Source organism: Cyanistes caeruleus, unplaced genomic scaffold, assembly GCF_971803275.1.
Source record: "Cyanistes caeruleus unplaced genomic scaffold, bCyaCae1.hap1.1 HAP1_SCAFFOLD_199, whole genome shotgun sequence".
In the NCBI taxonomy this organism is placed as follows: domain Eukaryota; kingdom Metazoa; phylum Chordata; class Aves; order Passeriformes; family Paridae; genus Cyanistes; species Cyanistes caeruleus.
This window is the reverse complement of record NW_028255987.1, coordinates 41,431-64,027: the sequence shown is the minus strand read 5'-3', so window position 1 is coordinate 64,027 and position 22,597 is coordinate 41,431. Positions and strand designations below refer to the sequence as shown.

The 22,597-nt window shown below is 49.1% G+C and overlaps 1 long non-coding RNA gene across 6 annotated transcripts; it reads right to left on the bottom strand.

Annotated features, from left to right (window-relative positions):
• Window positions 1-3,681: 3,681 nt before the first annotated feature.
• LOC111946138 (uncharacterized) lies at window positions 3,682-18,371 on the bottom strand. Of its 6 annotated transcripts, none has more exons than XR_015282217.1 (14): window positions 18,259-18,371; window positions 16,462-16,562; window positions 10,291-10,382; window positions 8,718-8,807; window positions 8,508-8,610; window positions 7,363-7,436; window positions 7,243-7,284; window positions 6,985-7,148; window positions 6,820-6,901; window positions 5,666-6,742; window positions 5,546-5,587; window positions 5,288-5,451; window positions 5,123-5,204; window positions 3,682-5,045 (listed from the first exon to the last, which is right to left on the bottom strand). It is a non-coding gene; the product is annotated as an uncharacterized LOC111946138 (long non-coding RNA). The 6 variants fall into 6 exon arrangements; XR_015282220.1 differs by having other exon boundaries at window positions 7,243-7,309; window positions 18,259-18,365; XR_015282219.1 differs by lacking the exons at window positions 8,508-8,610; window positions 8,718-8,807 and adding an exon at window positions 8,262-8,439 and having other exon boundaries at window positions 7,243-7,309.
• Between the last annotated feature and the right edge of the window lie 4,226 nt (window positions 18,372-22,597).

The window sequence follows — 22,597 nt, the reverse complement described above, 5'->3', positions numbered from 1 at the left end:
TATTAAAATATATTATATTAGCATCTATCCATATAGTTTTCATACTGATTATTAATCTACTTGTCTAGACTTGGATTACTTGTATTTATTTCTTTTTTATGGGTCTCCATATATATATATATATATATAGATCTATCTAGCTTCCCTATATTTATTTATGTATACATTTATTTCTCTTTCTAATATTCTGCTTTTTGAAATTTGCATTTCTTTCTCTTGGAAACTCCCAATTCATTCAGCTAACACGTCAGAATGACAAAAATATAAATCCCTACTCAACCCCAAAGTGCAGAACGTGCTCGTCTCTATGGAACTTAGGCACAGAAATTTCTCTCAGCGCATTTTAATACCTCAGGGATGTACAGATGTGTTTTATACACTCCCATTTTACAGGGAAGTAAGAGGTGGAAAGACAAAACCCACTTTCTTAATCCTCAGCTGTTCCTGACATAACAAAACCCTAACGACGGAGTGCACAGAGAGGGGGTTCCTTTCCAAGGGAATTTAGAGAGGTCAATTCCTGTTCCGTGCCAATACCTACCGTAAAAACCAGAACAACTCCACAGGTTTTTGGATTCTGCACCCCAGCCCTCCCAGGGAATTTCCTGGCAGCTCGGGGTCCCCTCTGGGCAAGGGTACCCAGCACGAGCCCTCCCCATTCCCCGCTCACCTTGCTTCTCCAGCACAGCGTGTCCCTCCCTCTGGTGGGGACCTCGGCGTGCCCCAAGGGACACGGGAGCCCCCCAGTCTCCATCCCGCCCCCCTCAGCCTTTGCTCCTCACGCCCAAAGAAGGCAGAGAACAACTCCAACTGCCAAGGACAGCAGCACCTTGCTTTATTGGAAGCCTTTCTAGGTGTGGACTACAGGGCTGGGGTGATGGTGTTGCCTTCTGCATGCCTTTCCTTTGTGGACGCAAAGCCCTGAAGCAACCAGGATCCTCCTGAGAGGGCCACTCCATTCCAGCAGCAGTGGAATGGTGGTGGTTGTGTTTTTCTGGTTCACATTTGGTGCTGTGCATTTATTTTTAGGTAACTATGGTGGTTCATGTGTATTTCTGGTTTGATATGGTGGTCTGCAGATGCATTTTGGGTTGAATATGGTGATGTGCATTTATTTGTGGTTAAAAATGGTTGTGCTCATGCATTCCTGGCCAAACACGGTGCTGTACATTTGTGTGGTTTCCGGATGCTGTGCCACATGTGTTTTGGTGGGCCTGGGTGGTGTGGTTTATTTGGAGGGCTGTGTGGGTTGGTTAGTGGATGGTACAGCAGTGTGCATGTGCTGATGCGGTGTGGTGGATTTACATGGCTGCCGTGATGTATGTACTATTTATTGGAAATATTGCCAATAAGATTTTGGTGAACATGGAGGGGTGTTGCTGTCATCGGTGACCTTGCAGTAGGGAGTGAAGAAGCATACATAACATATAAGCATATATAACATCTATACATATCTTATTCATATTGAATATTAATCTACATGTCTATGTTTATATTACTTATATTGCTTTTTTATATCAATCTCTTAATGTATTTATTATAGATTTGTACATTTTAATTTCTATATTATTTATTTAAAAGCTCTACCTCTAACCAAATAAACACCAAACAGCCCCTTTACCTGAAATGGTAATCAAACATTTTTTTAATGTCTATTTTTATCAAATTTATATTTATATACTACATTGATATATGTATAATGCACAATAGATATTTTTCCTGGTTTGGGAGAAAAGTTTTGAAGGGGGTTTTTAATAAAGAAAATTTAAGTGTTTTTTTTATTTTGTTTAATTGGTTTGGGAACAGATTTCTTTGGAGGAAAATTGAAAAAATGTTTATTTAATGAGTAAAGTATTTATAATTCTAAACAAATGACTAATAAATAATGAAATTAGGTGTTGTTTGAAGAGATGGTAAATTTAGAAAGTTCTTGTTGGGAAGTGTAGTTTTGTTTGTTTAGTTATATATCAGTTTTTTTGGTGTTGCAAAGTGTTGAGGCCCAGACCCCCGAGGGCTGGATGTGTGAGTTTTTGGTGTTTGCGTTTTTAGTTTAGAGTACATTAGAATAGAGTTAAGAGAAAGAAAAAATATATATAGTTTGGAGAATTTTTTTCTTTTAGTTTGTTAAAAATTAATTCAAAGTAAGGGAGACGTTTGTTATAGATAATATCGTTTGGAGAAAGATGTGGGGGAGTGAGTGTCGTTTTTGAAAATAACTTGTGTGGGGTGTTTTGTTTCTTTTGGAAATTAGTTATATATATAGACAGATAAGAGTAGAGATATTGAGTAAAAAGTGAGGCTTATATGTATTTTTTATTTAACGCTTAGACTTTTTTTGAGGTATATATTGTGTTATTTTTTCGTATTATTTATGATGTGTCATTTGGTTTTTGAGTTAAGACAATTTTATGGAGTTTTTTCTATTTAACCTGGAATTTATTTTAATTTCTTTTTTAAATACATTTTTTTATTTGTTACTGGGATTTTGGTTTTGTTAATGATATGTCAGGGTTTAGATTGGGTAGGGTTAGTTTGCTTGGTGGAGTTTGGGGTGTTAATGAATTAGGTGGCTTTTGCTAGATGTTTTTTAATATTTGAAAGACTTTTTTATTTAATGTTTTTAAGATGGTTTTTAATAGTTTTTTGGTTTGGGTTTTTTTTTGTACTTGGTGCATGGTAGGGGATATGGTATATTTACTGAATATTATGTTTTTTACTTTAGGTGTTGATAAGGTTGTTTTTGAAATGAGTTTTATGGTTTGATTAAATTTCTTAGGGGTATTATGTTTTTAAAGGGCTTGTTTTTTAAGGTTAAGTATGACGTTTTGAGTAGCAGTGTGAGGTATAGGGTACGTTTTTATTTATTTAGTGTTGTTTTTTTATTATTGTGAGTATGTAGTGTTTATTTTGGTGTGTTTGGGGTACAGTAATGTAGCTAATTTGTTAGGTTTCTTATATTTCTATTTGGATTATTGTTTCTTAGAGGGGGTTCATTTGTTCGATTGTAGTATGTTTTAAACTTATGGATAATGTGAAAAATATTGTTTATGGTTAAATTTATTTTTTGGTTTTGTGTTTATTTGGAGATAGTATTTTTATTTTGATGATTCAAGGTATTACGAGATTATTGAGTTAAAACCAAATTGTTCCTGTATGGTTAATTGCAGTTTATTTTTGATTTTTTTTTTTTTTTTTTTGTAGTTGCATGTACCTGTTTATTGCTTTGGTGGTTTTTATTAGTTGTATTTTTGGGGATATGAATATTTATATGATGGATTTTTAAAGGCAGTTTGTTTTTATAGTGATTTCTTATTTTTTAGTAGTTTAATTTTTTTTATTGTTAATGAGGTCTTTATTTTTATAGAGCATTGATTATTATTTATGAATTAGAAGGTAGAAATTTGGTTAGGTTGTTTTTAGTAATGCTTAGGGCTCATTGAATGGTTTTCAGTTTAGTAAGTTATTGAGGTTTTTTTAAGCAGATTTGGTTGTGTTAGGTTTTATATAGCTTTTTGTGTTTTGTTTTACTTTTATGATGTGGTATGAATTATTAGTAAAAAGAGTGTAGTGGGGTTTTTTTGCTCCTCTTCTAAAAAACAGGGTATAATTACTAATACATTTTAAAACATGTTACTGGGATTCGGATGTAGGGTAGGCCAAGGAAACAATAAACTAAAGCTATTTGGTACAAATTTCAGTACTTTTATAAAGTTTTTATCCATCATTATTACTGAGCTTAGCATAACAGCTATTTTAATCTGTGCTCTTTTACTGTGAAAGTTATGTAGAAGCGACACTATTGGAGTTATTTTTGGATAAGAAAATAAACTTAGGGACAAGAAAGGCATTAAAACCTCGAAAAAAACTCAGAGACTAGAACAACATAAAGGCCTCCACCCTGAGAGACATGAACTTAAGTAACCCCATTACAAAGTCCTTTATCCCAGCACACAGTAAGTACCAATACAACATAATCAGCACAGGTTTTCCTTACTCTTCTGAACCCCACATTGGGCAGCAAATAATAAAATACTTAGAAAGCTAAGACAAAACTCAAAGCGCTGCAGGATAACTTCACAAATGCAGACATCTAGTGTCGATGTAGGAAAAGCACCTAGATTACAAAGTAAAACGTATGTCACAAATTTCAAATTACAGGAGCCTGGGACTTGGCCTTTTACACCTACAGCCAGGCTGGGCAGCAGGGCAGAGCAGCTCCGGGACAACTACACCCAGACACCCGTGACACACCAGACAACAGACGAGGGGACACAATGGGGAGACAAAACTCTGGGCCACAAGAACGACCGCAAGCACTGAGAGAATGCGGAACGAGATGAGCCGGGTGAGAACGAAGGCGAGCTGATGAAGCTCACAGAACCCGGGAGGAAGAAGATGCTGACGGAATGACAAACTCCAGGAACCGCCAGGATGGATGCCCAAGAATCTTACGGCCGCAATCCTCTACCTATCTTTGCGTTTCTTCAAGTCCTAAGCCGCTACAATGGATCCTCGCGGCGCACGGCTGTTGACACAGCTCGGAGCAAGACGTCTAAAAGACATCCGATCGGATGCTTGTCAAAAGAGACGCGATTCCAAGGCCCCTGAGAGCTGCCGAGCCGAGGGGCCCAGAGATTGGAGATGCTATAAGCGACGCTGGGGTTTCTGGTAAGCCCCCAGAAGAGATAGGGCAAGGCACGTACAACACAAGAGGCACAAAAGACACAGAAGGCACGACGGACAAGTGACACGATGCGCCCCGAGGCTGCTCTGTCCTGCACACCTCAGCACTGTGAACAAAAGTGAGGCTCTCCCACCGTGTGGCCTAAGGGGCCACAGCCTGGACCTCCCCATCCCCAAAGCTGACTCAAAAATCCCAGGGCACATGTCCCGGCCCGGCACCCCGCTTTCATCCCCTCTGCGGGTTGTAGCCTTCGACTCAGCTCTCGGATGCCCGCTGAGGAGGATCCACACGAAGCGCCAAGGAAGGCCGCCTGGCTATCCGGGAAGTTCCTGCCATCGCCAGGCTGTCGTCTCTCCGTCAACTGCAAAAAACAAAACAGAAAATCAGCAGCTGATCTTTGCAGGGCATCGGCCAAAACCCGACAATTCCGCTACTCACGGTCTCCTGCGAACGGCCGTGTCCTGAAGGCCGCATGATACCGCCACGCCGAAACCAGACACCGTCGTCGCAGAGGGCGCGCCTGAGTTCAGAGAAGAAAAAGTGATGTGGCATTGCTGAAACGTGAACAGGCCCTCGCTCCTCCTCCCGACATCCCCAACTCACGGGAAGCCCTCGGCCCCTTCCTGAAGGCCACCCACACGGCCCCTTTACGTGGAAAAGGCTCCGTCACGCGGTCCCTGTGACGCTTCCGCAGGGCTCACGGGAGCGGCGAAGCAGGCGTGCCGGCCGGCTGGCGACGGGGTCTCGACGAAACGCGACTGGACCGCCTAAAGCACGCAAACAAGAAGGGACGCTTGGCGTTGCACCAGAAACTGAGAGCCCAGCGATAACAACAGCCTCCCTCCACCGCTCAACGCTCACCTTGCCCACTTCACCTTGACTGCTGCTAGCCGGCTCTATTTCCTAAAAATAAAGACAAAGAGGAGACCTGTAACACAGTGACCGGTTCCAGTTGCCCTGCAAAGACAAACATTGACTTACCTTCTCGGGGGAACCCCCTTACCCTGGATGGGGCTCTCTGCCACTGATTTCATCCATCCGCATCTGAAAGAAAGCTGAGACAAAAGTTAAAGTGCTGCAGGGTAACTTCACAGCTCCAGACATCTTGTGTTGATCTAGGGATATGTTCTAGACCCCAACTATACCCTACATCACAGATTTCAAATTACGGGGGCCTGGGACTTGGCCTTTTACACCTACAGCCAGGCTGGGCAGCAGGGCAGAGCAGCTCCGGGACAACTACACCCAGACACCCGTGACACACCAGACAACAGACGAGGGGACACAATGGGGAGACAAAACTCTGGGCCACAAGAACGACCGCAAGCACTGAGAGAATGCGGAACGAGATGAGCCGGGTGAGAACGAAGGCGAGCTGATGAAGCTCACAGAACCCGGGAGGAAGAAGATGCTGACGGAATGACAAACTCCAGGAACCGCCAGGATGGATGCCCAAGAATCTTACGGCCGCAATCCTCTACCTATCTTTGCGTTTCTTCAAGTCCTAAGCCGCTACAATGGATCCTCGCGGCGCACGGCTGTTGACACAGCTCGGAGCAAGACGTCTAAAAGACATCCGATCGGATGCTTGTCAAAAGAGACGCGATTCCAAGGCCCCTGAGAGCTGCCGAGCCGAGGGGCCCAGAGATTGGAGATGCTATAAGCGACGCTGGGGTTTCTGGTAAGCCCCCAGAAGAGATAGGGCAAGGCACGTACAACACAAGAGGCACAAAAGACACAGAAGGCACGACGGACAAGTGACACGATGCGCCCCGAGGCTGCTCTGTCCTGCACACCTCAGCACTGTGAACAAAAGTGAGGCTCTCCCACCGTGTGGCCTAAGGGGCCACAGCCTGGACCTCCCCATCCCCAAAGCTGACTCAAAAATCCCAGGGCACATGTCCCGGCCCGGCACCCCGCTTTCATCCCCTCTGCGGGTTGTAGCCTTCGACTCAGCTCTCGGATGCCCGCTGAGGAGGATCCACACGAAGCGCCAAGGAAGGCCGCCTGGCTATCCGGGAAGTTCCTGCCATCGCCAGGCTGTCGTCTCTCCGTCAACTGCAAAAAACAAAACAGAAAATCAGCAGCTGATCTTTGCAGGGCATCGGCCAAAACCCGACAATTCCGCTACTCACGGTCTCCTGCGAACGGCCGTGTCCTGAAGGCCGCATGATACCGCCACGCCGAAACCAGACACCGTCGTCGCAGAGGGCGCGCCTGAGTTCAGAGAAGAAAAAGTGATGTGGCATTGCTGAAACGTGAACAGGCCCTCGCTCCTCCTCCCGACATCCCCAACTCACGGGAAGCCCTCGGCCCCTTCCTGAAGGCCACCCACACGGCCCCTTTACGTGGAAAAGGCTCCGTCACGCGGTCCCTGTGACGCTTCCGCAGGGCTCACGGGAGCGGCGAAGCAGGCGTGCCGGCCGGCTGGCGACGGGGTCTCGACGAAACGCGACTGGACCGCCTAAAGCACGCAAACAAGAAGGGACGCTTGACGTTGCACCAGAAACTGAGAGCCCAGCGATAACAACAGCCTCCCTCCACCGCTCAACGCTCACCTTGCCCACTTCACCTTGACTGCTGCTAGCCGGCTCTATTTCCTAAAAATAAAGACAAAGAGGAGACCTGTAACACAGTGACCGGTTCCAGTTGCCCTGCAAAGACAAACATTGACTTACCTTCTCGGGGGAACCCCCTTACCCTGGATGGGGCTCTCTGCCACTGATTTCATCCATCCGCATCTGAAAGAAAGCTGAGACAAAAGTTAAAGTGCTGCAGGGTAACTTCACAGCTCCAGACATCTTGTGTTGATCTAGGGATATGTTCTAGACCCCAACTATACCCTACATCACAGATTTCAAATTACGGGGGCCTGGGACTTGGCCTTTTACACCTACAGCCAGGCTGGGCAGCAGGGCAGGGCAGCTCCGGGACAACTACACCCAGACACCCGTGACACACCAGACAACAGACGAGGGGACACAATGGGGAGACAAAACTCTGGGCCACAAGAACGACCGCAAGCACTGAGAGAATGCGGAACGAGATGAGCCGGGTGAGAACGAAGGCGAGCTGATGAAGCTCACAGAACCCGGGAGGAAGAAGATGCTGACGGAATGACAAACTCCAGGAACCGCCAGGATGGATGCCCAAGAATCTTACGGCCGCAATCCTCTACCTATCTTTGCGTTTCTTCAAGTCCTAAGCCGCTACAATGGATCCTCGCGGCGCACGGCTGTTGACACAGCTCGGAGCAAGACGTCTAAAAGACATCCGATCGGATGCTTGTCAAAAGAGACGCGATTCCAAGGCCCCTGAGAGCTGCCGAGCCGAGGGGCCCAGAGATTGGAGATGCTATAAGCGACGCTGGGGTTTCTGGTAAGCCCCCAGAAGAGATAGGGCAAGGCACGTACAACACAAGAGGCACAAAAGACACAGAAGGCACGACGGACAAGTGACACGATGCGCCCCGAGGCTGCTCTGTCCTGCACACCTCAGCACTGTGAACAAAAGTGAGGCTCTCCCACCGTGTGGCCTAAGGGGCCACAGCCTGGACCTCCCCATCCCCAAAGCTGACTCAAAAATCCCAGGGCACATGTCCCGGCCCGGCACCCCGCTTTCATCCCCTCTGCGGGTCGTAGCCTTCGACTCAGCTCTCGGATGCCCGCTGAGGAGGATCCACACGAAGCGCCAAGGAAGGCCGCCTGGCTATCCGGGAAGTTCCTGCCATTGCCAGGATGTCGTCTCCTAGTCAGCTACAACCAAGAAGACAAAATATCAATGCAGGAGCTTAGTGCAACATATGTGAAAACCCAGCACTTACCTTCTCTAGAGAATGCCCAGGTTCATGGGCTGCACACTTCACCCCACAGGGAGGCAGAGGCTTGCTTCACAGCAGTATTGGCTGACAGCCAAATGACCACCACCTCAAGGAGGGGAGGAAGACTCTCCAGTCAGTGAGGGACAGAAAGCCCAGGGTACCCCAAGGATAGAAACCCCAGCTTATATGACAGCAGTAGCCCCTAACACTCACTATCTCTTCCTGGCTGGCCCTAGCACCAGGGAACTGCCTGCACCTCTCGGGGGTTCTGGCACTCTGCTGCTTTAGGGTTCCTGCCTGCAGCTGTCTCAAGGAAACGGGAGCGCTGTTAGGGCTACTGTTTAGGGTTTGAATAGTCCTGTACTCTACCTTATATCCCAACCTATACCCCTTTTCTTTTCACTGTTTGTCTCCAGCCCTCGAGCCCTTGACCTCTGAAGCCCTCCCTCGGCCTCTCCGTGTCACTGCCAAGCTGCCCCACTGCACCCTACAAACTTACAGCCCTACGCTTGCAACCGGGGATGCTCCTTATCCATAGGCCCCAAGAGATGTCCCTTAGCCCGGACCAGGCAATCCACAGTTGCTCCCTACCCTACCTAAGTTTGGCCCTGAGACAGGGCAGAGGCTGACAGAGCCGAACTCTTTGCGGAGGCCAGGCACGAAGCCTTACCAACCGCCGCCTCGAGGAGGGGTGGGAGCAATCCCCGGCTGCGGAGGGACAGAGAGCCCAGGGTGGGGCGGGGCGGGAAACCCCCTGTTTCCCCAACCCTGCGGATCGTCCCCCCACTATCTCTTCCTGGCTGGCCCTAGCACCAGGGAACTGCCTGCACCTCTCGGGGGTTCTGGCACTCTGCTGCTTTAGGGTTCCTGCCTGCAGCTGTCTCAAGGAAACGGGAGCGCTGTTAGGGCTACTGTTTAGGGTTTGAATAGTCCTGTACTCTACCTTATATCCCAACCTATACCCCTTTTCTTTTCACTGTTTGTCTCCAGCCCTCGAGCCCTTGACCTCTGAAGCCCTCCCTCGGCCTCTCCGTGTCACTGCCAAGCTGCCCCACTGCACCGTACAAACTTACAGCCCTACGCTTGCAACCGGGGATGCTCCTTATCCATAGGCCCCAAGAGATGTCCCTTAGCCCGGACCAGGCAATCCACAGTTGCTCCCTACCCTACCTAAGTTTGGCCCTGAGACAGGGCAGAGGCTGACAGAGCCGAACTCTTTGCGGAGGCCAGGCACGAAGCCTTACCAACCGCCGCCTCGAGGAGGGGTGGGAGCAATCCCCGGCTGCGGAGGGACAGAGAGCCCAGGGTGGGGCGGGGCGGGAAACCCCCTGTTTCCCCAACCCTGCGGATCGTCCCCCCACTATCTCTTCCTGGCTGGCCCTAGCACCAGGGAACTGCCTGCACCTCTTGGGGGTTCTGGCACTCTGCTGCTTTAGGGTTCCTGCCTGCAGCTGTCTCAAGGAAATGGGAGCGCTGTTAGGGCTGCTGTTTAGGGTTCGGGGTGGGGTACACCTGAACTCCCCCTTACCTATACCCCTTCTTTTCACTCTTCACTCAGCCTTTTTATTTTTGGAATTCTTGTGACAGATTGAGGGCACTGGGGAGGGACTGCCAAGATTAAATCAAAAGGGAAAAGGAGAAAGATCACCCCTGCAAATCCACACTGGCTCAGCTGTTCCGGTGCTGCTTCCTGGCAAAAAGCTTTGTCCCTCACCACCTCCTTTATGCAGTACTCCACGTCCAGGTGCATCCACGTGCTCCCCCAGACCCTATGAGATGCTCTCACCATCACTCCATCAGATGCCACTGGGAGCCCACCAGAAACTCCTCTCCTCCAGCAGTTCCATGCCAAAGTTGATTTGCCACTCGTATTTGGCCCTGTAATAACAGCAAAATTGTTGCCCTCTGTCAGGTACGTGTTGTTAGACACAGGTTTTTCCATAGCCATCTTTTCAAGAACGAAGTGCCATCCCTGCTTGATTGCTAAATTAACAGTAAATTCTGGAAAACCTAAATGAGAAAAAGAATCTAAAAGACTGACGAGTTAATATGGGAACCTTTATGTGATTAAACTAGTATGTTTTGAAATAAAGTGAATTCTTCCAGGTCTACTGCAAAAATCCAATTCCTAAAAAAAAAAATAACCAAAAAACAAACAGCATCAAATTCCCACCCATATGATCAATAAAATCACAATACCTCCACCAGCCAAGGGAAAAAATTCTTAACCTAGAAAAAATCCAAACCACCTCAAAAAGATTCAACACTGAAACACAATGCATCCTAACACTTCATCTAACAATACTAAAATAAATTTCAAAAACAAATATTCCCTCTATCCACACCACCAATACCACATAAAACAAATAAAGTACTCTCATCACAGCACCCCCAAATCAAAAACCTAAATTGCACTAAAATCTTTAAAATAATCACAAATTAACCCCAAAATAATGTTTAATCTCACTAACAAAAAAAAACCCAAAACAGGTAACACAAACAAAACCCACACCGTACAACCACCAGCAAAAACAGATGCTATGCTCTTTCACTAACAGTTCTTATCACATCAGCGAAGTTAAACATAAATAAAAAGCAACACTATTGAACTCCACACATCACACCAACGATTAAAAAAAAAAAATCAAACCAAGTCACTGAACTCAAAGCCATTCAACTAACCCTAAACATTAGTAAAAAAACCCCAAAGCTCTACATTTATAGTAATACTTAAATAATTACCAAGACTCTATAAAAATTTTTAATAACTAATTAAAAACAAAAAACCAATCTAAACTACAAAAAGTTAAAAAACACCACCCCCAAAAATATACCTATAAAAAGCCACCATATAAATGCCTGTGTCCCCGGAAATGAAGCTAATAAGAAACACCACAACAGAAAGGAATCCAAACTTATCCTCAACACCTAAACTAAAAAACACAACATTAAATAAATAGAACATATACATTATTATACACCAACTACAAACAAAATAAAATTATACAATCAATTACTAAAAATCACCTTAAGACCACTCAAAAAACTTCCAAAAATTAAAAACTGCATGTAACAAAAGCCGCCTAATTAACACCCAAAACTCAGCTAACCAAACAAACCCTACCCCATCTGATCCCCTACATACAATAAACAAAACCAAATAATGCATATCAAAATCTATTTTAATTGATTCTACCTAAAATACAAACCAACCCATTCATAAAATCATCTTTATTCAAAAACCAAATTTCACGTAGTGAACAAAAAAATGAAACAACACACTATGTGCCACCAAAAAAACTAATATTGAATAAAAACCACATAAATAACTCTGCTTACTAAATATTACTACCACTATTTATATTTACCTGTATCTCTATAAAAGTATATCTAAAAGTAAAAAATAATTTGACCATTAAGCCAAAGATACACAATAAAAATTAAGATGTCCTAAAATTACATTATATTATATCCCCACCATCTGCTTTATGCTTAAACATAAATTCTGTAACTTCAAAACTAACAAAGAAAAAAAAAAACTTTTAACGTACAATCTGTATACAATACTAATACACTCTACCCCAAATTCTCTCTCAACTCTATTGTTTAACAGAGACAACAAAAAATCCATTTTGTACTTTTTTGAAAATAACTTCTCAGAGAGGAATGACGGGTTTGTCTTTACTAACAAGCTGTGGGTCTGCTGATAAGATGCAGCTATCAGTGAGAGACAACAGAAACAATGGGATGGATTCCACTAAAAGATCAAAGAGGCACTGAAAGAGTATCATGAATTCCACAAAAGTTAAGAATTAAGAAGGGATTATGCGTGGGGGGGGGAAAAGGTATCCCAGGTGTCAGGCGTTCCGGGAAGCCTGTACCTCTCAAGTACCTCAGCCTATGGGGAAAGAGAGAAGGGACAAGCACAGCTGGCCCTCCAAAAATTTGAGAAACCCCAGGGGAATGCCCTATGGCCTCTCCCTTTATTCGAATAAAGTAAAAGGACTCCTCTGTCTCCTTTTTGGACATAAACCTCTGGTGTTTGTGGATTAATTTTCCTGACATCATTGATTAGTGAATACAAAATAATTGCCAAAACCATAGTAACTTCTTCTAAAACTGTTTAACTTCACTCCAATCCCAAAACCCAAGCTACCACCAAAACACCCCACGGCTCAAAAAGACCCACGCCACATCCCAAACACACGTGAAAAAAACCACAAAACCTTCTAAATCTCCTGATCTTTACTCCACAACAAATAAACTATCTAACGTTATTCATTCTTCTTCCCACGCCCTACTTATTAAAATAAACATTTTTTTTCACTTTTCCTCAAAAAAAATTTCCTTTAAAATCTATTAAAAAACTAACTGAAACCTGATTTCTATCAAGAAACACATTCATTTTAAAACATTTCCTCCCAATTGGTCTCAGACCTTTCCAAGGTTTGGATCCTGTTCCAGTGCACCTGAACCAAATCAACCTGCTCTGGCTCTGGAAACATCAACACCAAACCCAGAGCACAAAGCACCTCGCTGTTCCTACCCTGCTGTCCCCCGGCCCTGCTCTCTCGCATCCTACGCTGCAGAGCGCTGGGAGCCAGGTTCAGCCCCGAGAATTGTCACATCCATTCCCTCGGACATTCCAGCTTCCACGCGGATATTGAGGGGACCCCCTGCTTTCCATTCCCCAGTACAGCACCAAGACAAAGTTCTCACTCGGCCCGCGTCTCCAAAAAATCGTGTGCAAGGCTTAAACAAACCCCAAGGCCTGAGATATACGGTCTGCCCAAAAAGCCCAGCTCTGCATCCAGGGGAAATGAACATCACAAACAGATTCATGCACACCACATGCACGGGACACTGTCAGCTTAGACCTGCAGTTAACTCGGCAATGGAAAAACCTGAGCTCGAAGCCCTCCTGCGAGGGTACAAAAGGTATTGGACACAGTTTCTAGAAGGCACCACATCGTTATTTAAAGGCACAGCTCGGCTAAAGAGCAACATCGACAAAGCCCCGAGACAAAAAGCCCGGCAGGTCGGGCTTTTCCCCCTCCCCTCCTCCCAGCGGCTTTTGCCAGCGCACTCTGAAGCTGACAAGCCACAAGTGTCCCCCAGCGCCCCCGCCGGGACTCGCTCCCGGGCTGGCGCCGCTCCAGGTGCGGGGGGACCGGGGGAGCCACGCGAGCCCCGGCAGCGACGGCACTCGGCACCCGGGGGCGGCCCCGCGCTCCCGGCCGGAAAGCGGCTCCTCCGGCGGGCGGGGGCAGCTCCGGCCCCGGGAGAGCCCGGCCCGCCCAGCGGCACCGGGACCGGCCCAAAGGGGCCCCGGCGGTGCCCGAGCCCCGCGCCCGGAGCGGACAGAGCAGCCGGGACAGACACAGCTCCGCGCCGCGGCTCCCGCCTGCCCGCCCGGCCTCAGCACGGCTCTGTCACTCCTCGGGGGCTGCCCAGCCGCCAAATTCCCCAGGGAATGCCAGAAGCGCTGCCGTGCAGGGCTGTAAGGGGTCAGAATCGCTCTCAAAAGCAGCGCCACGGCTCCATGTGACCCCGCCTAATGCTGGAAAAGCCGGTGTTTCTGTCAATTGAACCCCGGAAACTGAGGCAATGGGGGGGTGTTCGTGCCTTCTTAAACCAATACGATGGCAAATAAATGAGTGCTCCCCCCCTTCAATTTAATCCCCTAAAAGTAAAAAGTTGTTTTTCCCTTGATTGAAATCTCTCAAATGATTGGAAAAGGGGAACACTCAATTCAGACCCTTAAAATGTAGTGACAATAAGGCTTCCTCCTCAATTTAAACCTCAGGATGATAGAAAGTGGGGGGGTTCCTCTCAAGTCAAACCCATAAAATAGCAACAATATTTCCCCCTTTCCATTTAAAATGGAACATGGGGATTCCCTGTTCACTGATACCCCTAACACCCTGGAAAAGGCAGGTTTTCCTCCAATCAGTACCCTTAAAATCATAGGTGGACTCCCCCCAGTTTAAAAATAGATAATAACAGGAGCTTCTTCCCTCAATTTATGCCCCTTTTGTCCTCATAATACCCATTTCTTCCGGGGGGATTGGGGGAGCAAACGGCAAAATGAAATCAAAAGGGAAAATCCCTTTTGCAAATCCCTGCGAACCCGCACTGGCTTACTTGCTCAGATGCTGCTTTAAACAATGCTCCATGTCCAAGTGCATCCAGCTGTTCTCCCAGCTCCTATGAGATGCTCCCGGTATCATTCCATGAGATACCCCCAGGGAGCTCACCGTAAATCCCTCTTCTCCAACTGCTCCGTGCTCAAGCAAAGTGAGACAAACCCGCCCCCTAAAATAGCCCCGGGCAGGACCCACCCATTCTTTACCATAACTGCTCACACCTGGGGCTGCTCTGAGAGCTCATCAACCTCACTGCTCACACCTGGGGCTGCTCTGAGCATTCATCAACCTCACTGCTCACACCTGAGGCTGCTCTGAGCGCTCATCAACCTCACAATTCAGTTTGTGCTGTTGCCATCCTACGGGTGAGGGGAGGGGCAGAAGGAACTTGTTGCTCATTCCCTGGACAGCTCATTGTCTGCACCTGACACACTGGGGCACCAGGCTTTCCTTGCTATGTATGAGGACACCTCTCCTCCTCCTGGTGCCCAAGGCTGAAAATGGAATTCCACCTCCACAATTCCATGTGTTTGAGTTTCACAATTCCCAGTGTAATTCCCCATGGATCATAAGCCATCACCTCTAATTTTTCCTCTAGAATCACTGCTGACTTGCCTTTCTGTGGAAGTGCTTGACACATGGATGCAGAGTTCAGGGGCTTGTTTATGGCTTATCCTGACGAGCACAAATGAAATCCAAACACCCACAATTACAGGGAAATATGGATAAAGTTTATAAATACTCCTCTTCCCTGCAAATCCCTGGCAACCTCCCATTGACCTTTTCCTCTTAACCTCTGAATTTTGACCTTTGACTCTTTAGCTCTCTGAAGTTTGATTCCCTGATAATTGACCTTGAACCACATAACCTTGGAAAATTAACCCATAACATTGCACCTTGGACCCTTTACTCTTGATCTTTGAACACTGACCATTCACATGTGACCCTTGAAGTTTGAATCCCTGACTTTCCAATTTAACCATTGACCCCTGACCTTTTGCACTTGACCTCAGCCCTTTGACCCTGCCCCAACATCAATATTACTGACCTACAGTGATTTCAGCATATGAATGCTACCACAGTTATCTCACCCAGCCGTGTCAATACCACTATCAGTCTCTATCCCAGCCCCAGTGATTATAGCTCCAGTCCTAGTGATCCCTTCCCTGCCCCAGTGATTTCAGCTCTTGACCCACAAGCTTTATTTCACTGCAAGCTCTCTTCTTCCAGCTCCACATCCGCTTCTTTTTCCCCCTCTCTGCTAGGTGAAGCTGCTCCAGGTTGAGACAAAGGGTCTTTGTTCTTGGTTCCAGCTCTGAGGTTTCACCTCTAGGCCGAGAAATGCCACTCCAACCCCATCCCAACCCCAAAGCAATCTTTACTGTATTTACAGCCTGCCCCGTTGTGTACCATTCTATGCTTGCTTCCCACATGTACAGTCACTATCCCCTCAGAACAGTGTTTGCAGCAGTCCCCATCCCAGCCCCAGTGACTTCAGCTTCAGTCCCACAAGCTTTATTTGACTGCCAGCTCTTGTGCTGCACTTCTGCCTCCTCATCTTCCCAGCAGTGACACATCATGCTGCTTTCTGGCTCTCCAGGCAGGATCTCTGTTTTAGCTCTAGCTCTCTGTGGTTTGAGCTTAGCTCTTGAACCCACATTCCAGCCCCAACCTGACCATCCTTACTGGAGGAACAGCTCTGCAAGGCCCTATCCCAGCCCTTACACTGATTTCAGCTCCAGCCATGCAGTTCGCATCCCAGCTCCATATTCCTTATCCCAGCCCCACAACAGTTTTACCCTAAACCCTACCATGTTTCTGTCTGCTCCAGCTCTGCTTCCTGAGTTCCTGCTCCTCAGCTTCCCACGTCTGGTGGCTGAAAGTTGCTCCTGCTTCTCACTGCAACCCAGGGCTGTTGATAAGGCCACAAGTCAGTTATTATTATCACTTCAATATCTCTAGATATTGTCCTACCCACCCTAATGGGAGCCCAACTTTGGCGACACTTGAGGCCTCAAGCCCAACAGGTACCTTCCCCTTCCCCCTGGGTCTCAGCCCAGCACTTGCCCAAAGGCCCCCCCTCACCCCCCCCAGGCAGAACCAGGGGCTGGGAATAGCCATTGGGCCCCTGCTCCCCCATCCCAAAAGGTGCCCTTGGGCTGGTTCTCAGGCCCTGGAGCCCTCCCAGCCCCCAGACCCTCAGACTCTCCTGGGTACTAGCAGACAGGGGCTGCTAATCCCCCAGGCACCTCCTGCAGGCCCTGAGCTGCAGCTCCATCCCCTTCCCCCATGGCATTTATCCAGCTCCAGCCTCAGTATTTCCATTGCCCCACATTGGTTTAGGCATGATTCAAGTGCCAAGGTCTTTATTCCACACCCTGGGGCTTTATGTCTCCACTGGTCCCACAATGGGTGTTTCAGCCCCAGCCCCACAATCTCTACTGAATTAACATCAGCTATCCAGCAAAAAAGCCCCTAAAGTAATTAATTTTAAGAATTAATTAATAAATAATATTTAATTACTATTTAATTAATAATTAAATAATAAATAATAAAAACAAACAAATAAAATTAATTAATAATTAATTAATAATTAATCAATAATATTTAATAATCAGAAATAATAATAAATATTAGCTAACTATTAAATAATAAATATTTGATTAAATAATTATTAATAAATAAGATTTAATTAATATTTAATTAATTGTATTAAATAATTCGTAAATAATAAACTAATAAATAATAAATATTTAATTAAATAATAATTAACAAATAATATTTAATAATTGTGGATAATATTTAATCATTATTTATTAATATTTAAACTAATAAAGATAATATATCTTGTTAAAAATAATTATAATTAATAATAATTTTATTATTTTAATAGAACGAGCAAAACAAAGCAATGTAATAAAGAAAATCGTTATTATTTTAAATAAAATCAAACTAAAATAATAAAAAGCGAAAAAACCCCAGCTTTATTCCCGATATTTTAAACATTATCTTTGATCCAGAAACTACAAAACAGCTCCTCTCTGTCCCGCAGAAGCAGCAGCTCATCTCCCTGTGCCACTCCAGACCCCACACCCGCCTCCGGCCACCCGAAAAGCCCAGGATGTGGCAGAAAGAATTGGCCACGACCGGCCCCGCCACCCCAAGACACCGCCAGCCCCCAGATGCTGGTCCCGGCAGACGCGGGCATGGCGCCCGACCTCACCGGCGCTCCCCGGATCAGCGAGCCCAGGGCTCCCGTCCCGGAGCACCGGCGCTCCCTGGATCACACCCGCGCAGCTCCTGCCACCGCCCGCCTCTCCGCCGCTCGCCGCCGCGCCGCCGAACTAACGCCCGCACCCCTCCAGCTCACGCTATTTATAGCCCACGGCCGGCCAGCCCAGCCAATCACAGCCCGAGGCAGCACCGGGCCCGCCAATCCCAGCCCACCCGTTCCCGCCGCGCTCGCCTCTGCGACCCCCCGCTGTCCCCTCAGGCCCCGCTCCCGCGATCCCGCCCGCTCCCCCCCTTGTCCCCGTTTCTTTGGGCGAAGTTACGGCCGGGACCTGAACGGGGAGCCCCCGCCCACCCTTCCCGGGACCCAGCAGCACCTCTCGGGGCTGTGGCAGCTCGGCTCCGCCAGCTCCCAAAGCGACAGCGGCCGGAGCGGCACCCCAGCAAAACGGGGGAGCGGGACCGGGCCGCGACTGAGCGGGCTGAGCTTGGCGGGACCGCGCCTGGATTCGAAGGATGGCTGTGATTGGCCAGAGCGGAGCAAGGCGGGCCGGGATTGGCGGAAGCTTTGAGGCTGCGGCCCATGGGAGCGCGAGGTGCTCAGCTGGGCGGAGCCAGGGGTGCTCGCAGGGTCCGCGGTCGCCCTGGGCCCCGCTCGCCAGACTCCCGTCCCCTTCTCTGGCCCTCGCTATTGCCCAGGTCCCACCTAAAAGGCCCCCGCAGAGCCGCTATCGGAGAGCCCCAGCGGCACTCGGGGCAGGGGGCGGGGAGAGGCGTAGCCACCAGATCGCCCAGGTGTGGTGCCAGCTCGCAAAGCTGCGATGGCAACGCGGAGCAGGGAGCGGCGGTGGGGAGGGCGTGCACAGCTCGCTGCAGGCTCTGAGCGCCTCTTCCCTCGCAGCGGTTCCTCTTCTGTGGGGACTTGGGCTGCCCGATTAGGTGCTGGCTGAGATAAACACCTTAGGAAAATACCTAAGTGCCCGCCCCTCTCCTGCTGCGGGTCCGCTGCTCACCGTCCTTCTCCCCGCAGTCCGTCCGTGAAGCTGAAACTGATCTGCCGCCCGCCACTGCTGCTATTCTTAGCCGCTGGCCTGCACGGCCGCCGCTCCTTTTAGCGCCGTGTCCCTGCTCCGGGCCGTGTCACTTTACACACTTAACGCTATTTCACCCCTCCCTGCTATTTACAGACACCGCCCCGCTCACTCCCTCCCCAGGCTCGGCAGCCGCGGAACTGCCGTAGCTCCCGCTGCCGCCTCCCCCCCGTCACCCAGCGGAGCGGGGCAGGGCCCCGGTTGGGGCACAGCGGCAGTACCGCTCTGTGCCCACAAGAGCTCAACATAACATAACTGACTCAAAGGCAGCTCACACAAGAAGGGAAAGAGGAAAGAAAAAAACATATGCGGAGCTCAAAAGCAGAAACTCTGTATCCGTGTGCACTAACATCCATGATTTTTTACATTTCCATTTTTTCTTTACATTTGACTTCATCCCCAACAGTTGTCTAAGAAATAATGTTATTACATCTTTGTTTCTCTTGGTACACCGTGAGAACTTGTTGTTGCTCTGTATGTGTGGCTTTGGCCACGCTTGTGGACATGTAAAGTCAGTACTTGGAGTCTTCTGGACACATAATGGGAAAAGTGTGTCGGAGGGCCCCAGTGGATAAATTGCTGTTCTGTACATCTGTAGTGGTGCTGAGTTTACCTTTGGTTAAGGAGATCTTAACCACGTTCACTGTGGGGAAAGCTGATGGACTCCTGACTGCAGGGCTGGGGTGATGGTGCTGCCTTCTGCATGCCTTTCCTTTGTGGACACAAACCAGTGGAAAAGCAAGGCCCTGAAGCAACCAGGATCCTCCTGAGAGGGCCACTCCGTTCCAGCAGCAGTGCTGAACACACTCCCCCTCCTCTCCCAGTCCTGGCCAGCGATACAGCATGCAGGGGGAGCTGCCTGGGGAAAATGGAATCTCGGCCCTGCTCCACCAGGTACCAACCTCTTCCTCTGATAGACAATGTGCCTTCACACAAAAGATGAATCCCCAAAGGATGGGCCCTGCAGGCTCTTGCCTTGGAGTGGGAGCAGCTCCACCCTGCTTTTATTCTGGTGGCAGCTTGCTTCCTTCCAAGGTAGAGACTGGTGCTCCCAGGGTGAGCACTCCCGGTGGAATGGCCAGGCCTCCCAGCCCTGCAGTTTAAAAAGGAGCACAGACACACACAGAGAGAGAACCATGGACAGGTGAGAAAGAAATGCTCCGTGAGGCGAGGCTGGCTTGAACAGCTGCATCCTGGGCATTGCTTTGTTGTCTCCCATCACCCAGCTCTGCAGCCAAGAGGCCCCTGTGGTCTGTAGCACCCGCTTGGTGCACGTGGGACCGCTCGGGGAAGGCGGCCAGAGCAGGACGTACTGGGGACCCGGGTGCAGCAGCCACGTAGAAATGCTGTGAGGTCCAGAGACACCGAGCGGTACGGCCAGCCCGGGTCACAGCCACGCTGGAAGGGGAGCGGGAGCTGAGAGTATGGAATGGGATCATACTTGGTTCTAAGGCAGGTAAATTCCCCACCATTTTTCCTTGTTATTTTGAACTTTAACAGCATCAAACACTTTGTGCTTCTCTGCATTTAACATACAGTTTTCCAGTGAGTTGGCTGCTCACGGTTTTTCTCTGTTTCACCACAAAATCGGTTGTAAGATCTTTTGGATCAAATCCCAACATCTCCCTTTACTAGTTGATTAGGAAGGAAAATGTTGAAATATGCCTATAAAATACCTGTGAAAAAAAATCAAAAAGGGTTGGGGGGGGCGAGTTTTTAAAATGCAGGTAATCAGATTTCACTCCAATGAACTTGACTGTTCAGTGAAATGGTATGATAATGAAATCATCACATATACACACACACACAATATAACCGTAATACACAGACACATCTCAATGATATACTTGATTATATAATGGCTTACACAATTCTTAAACAACTATGGGCCAAAAATCATATTCCAAAGATCAATTCCTGTCCCTTGCCAATACCTACCGTAAAAACCAGAACAACTCCACAGGTTTTTGAATTCTGCATCCAGCCCTCCCAGGGAATTTCCTGACAGCTCGGGGTCCCCTCTGGGCAAGGGTACCCAGCACGAGCCCTCCCCCCGCTCACCTTGCTCCTCCAGCGCAGCGTGTCCAGCGCAACTCCATCCCGCCCGGCCTCCCTCTCGCGGGGACCTCGGCGTGCCCCAAGTGACACGGGAGCCCCCCAGTCTCCACCCCGTCCCCCTCAGCCTTTGCTCCTCACCCCCAAAGAAGGCAGAGAACAACTCCAACTGCCCTGGACAGCAGTACCTTGCTTTATTGGAACTCTGTCCAGGTATAGACCCCTCCCAAAAAGGAGCTCTGCTGCAAAAAGAAAGGGGGGCAGGTCCCAGAAATTCCTCCCCAGAACCCCCAGGCACAGGCCACAGAAAGAGGGAGTGGTGGCAGAGAGGACAGAGGAACGGCTCGGCTCGGCTCGGTTCTACACGGCACGGCCCGCCTCGGCCCTGGCCGCTTCGGCTCGGCCCGCCCGGCCGCTTCGGCTCGCCTCGGCCCGGCCCGCCCCGGCTCGACTCGGCTCAGCCCGGCCCGCCCGGCCCTCTTCGGCTCGGCCCGCTTCGGCTCGGCTCGGCCCCGCCCGCCCGGCCCGCTTTGGCTCGGCTCGGCTCGGCTCGGCCTCGCCCCGCCCGCCCGGCCCGCCCCGGCTCGGCCCGGCTCGGCCCCGCCCGCCCGCCCCGCCCCGCCCCGCCCCGCCCCGGCTCGGTTCGGTTCGGCTCGGCTCGGCCCGGCTCGACTCGGCTCGGCCCGCCCCGGCTCGACTCGGCTCGGCCCGGCCCGCCCGGCCCTCTTCGGCTCGGCCCGGCTCGGCCCGCCGGCCCGCTTCGGCTCGCCTCGGCTCGGCTCGGCTCGGCCCGGTTCCGCTCGACTCGGCCCCGCCCGGCTCGGGGCACAGCTGCAGTACTCCGCCCGGAGCGGGCAGAGCGGCCGGGACGGACACAGCTCCGCGCCGCCGCTCCCGCCTGCCGGCCCGGCACAGCCCGCCCCGCATCAGCGCGGCTCTGCCGCTCCCCGGGGGCTGCCCGGCCGCCAAATTCCCGTTGCCCCTCAGCAATTCCCCCGGGAATGCCAGGAGCGCTCCCGTGCGAGACGTTTGGTGCCAGGGGGCAGAAGCGCCCTCAAACGCGGCGGCACAGCCCGATGTCAAGCCGCTGATAAGTGTGTGCTCCACCCTTCAATTTAATCCCCTACAATAGCAGAAAAGGAGGGATTTTCCTCGAATTAAATCGCTCAAATGACGGGAAAAGAAGGATTTTTACCACAATCCAAACCCTTATAAAGGGCAGACAACAGGGCTTCCTCCTCAGTTTAAACCGCAGGATGATGACAATGAGGGAGGTACCCTCAAAACAAAGCCATTATATGGCATCGATATTTTTCCCCTTCCAATTAAAATCGACCAAAGGGATTCCCTGTCAACTGATATACCTAACACTCGTAAAAAGGCAGGTTTTCCTGCTATCTGTACCCTCAAAATCACAGGTGAAAGGGGACTCCCCCAGTTTAAACACAGACAATAATGGAGGAGCAGTTTCTTCCCTCAATTTTATCTCCTTTTATCCTGATAGCCCCTATTTTTTTATTTTTTTTTTAGGGGATCAGGGAGAGAATGCCAAAATGAAATCAAAAGGGGG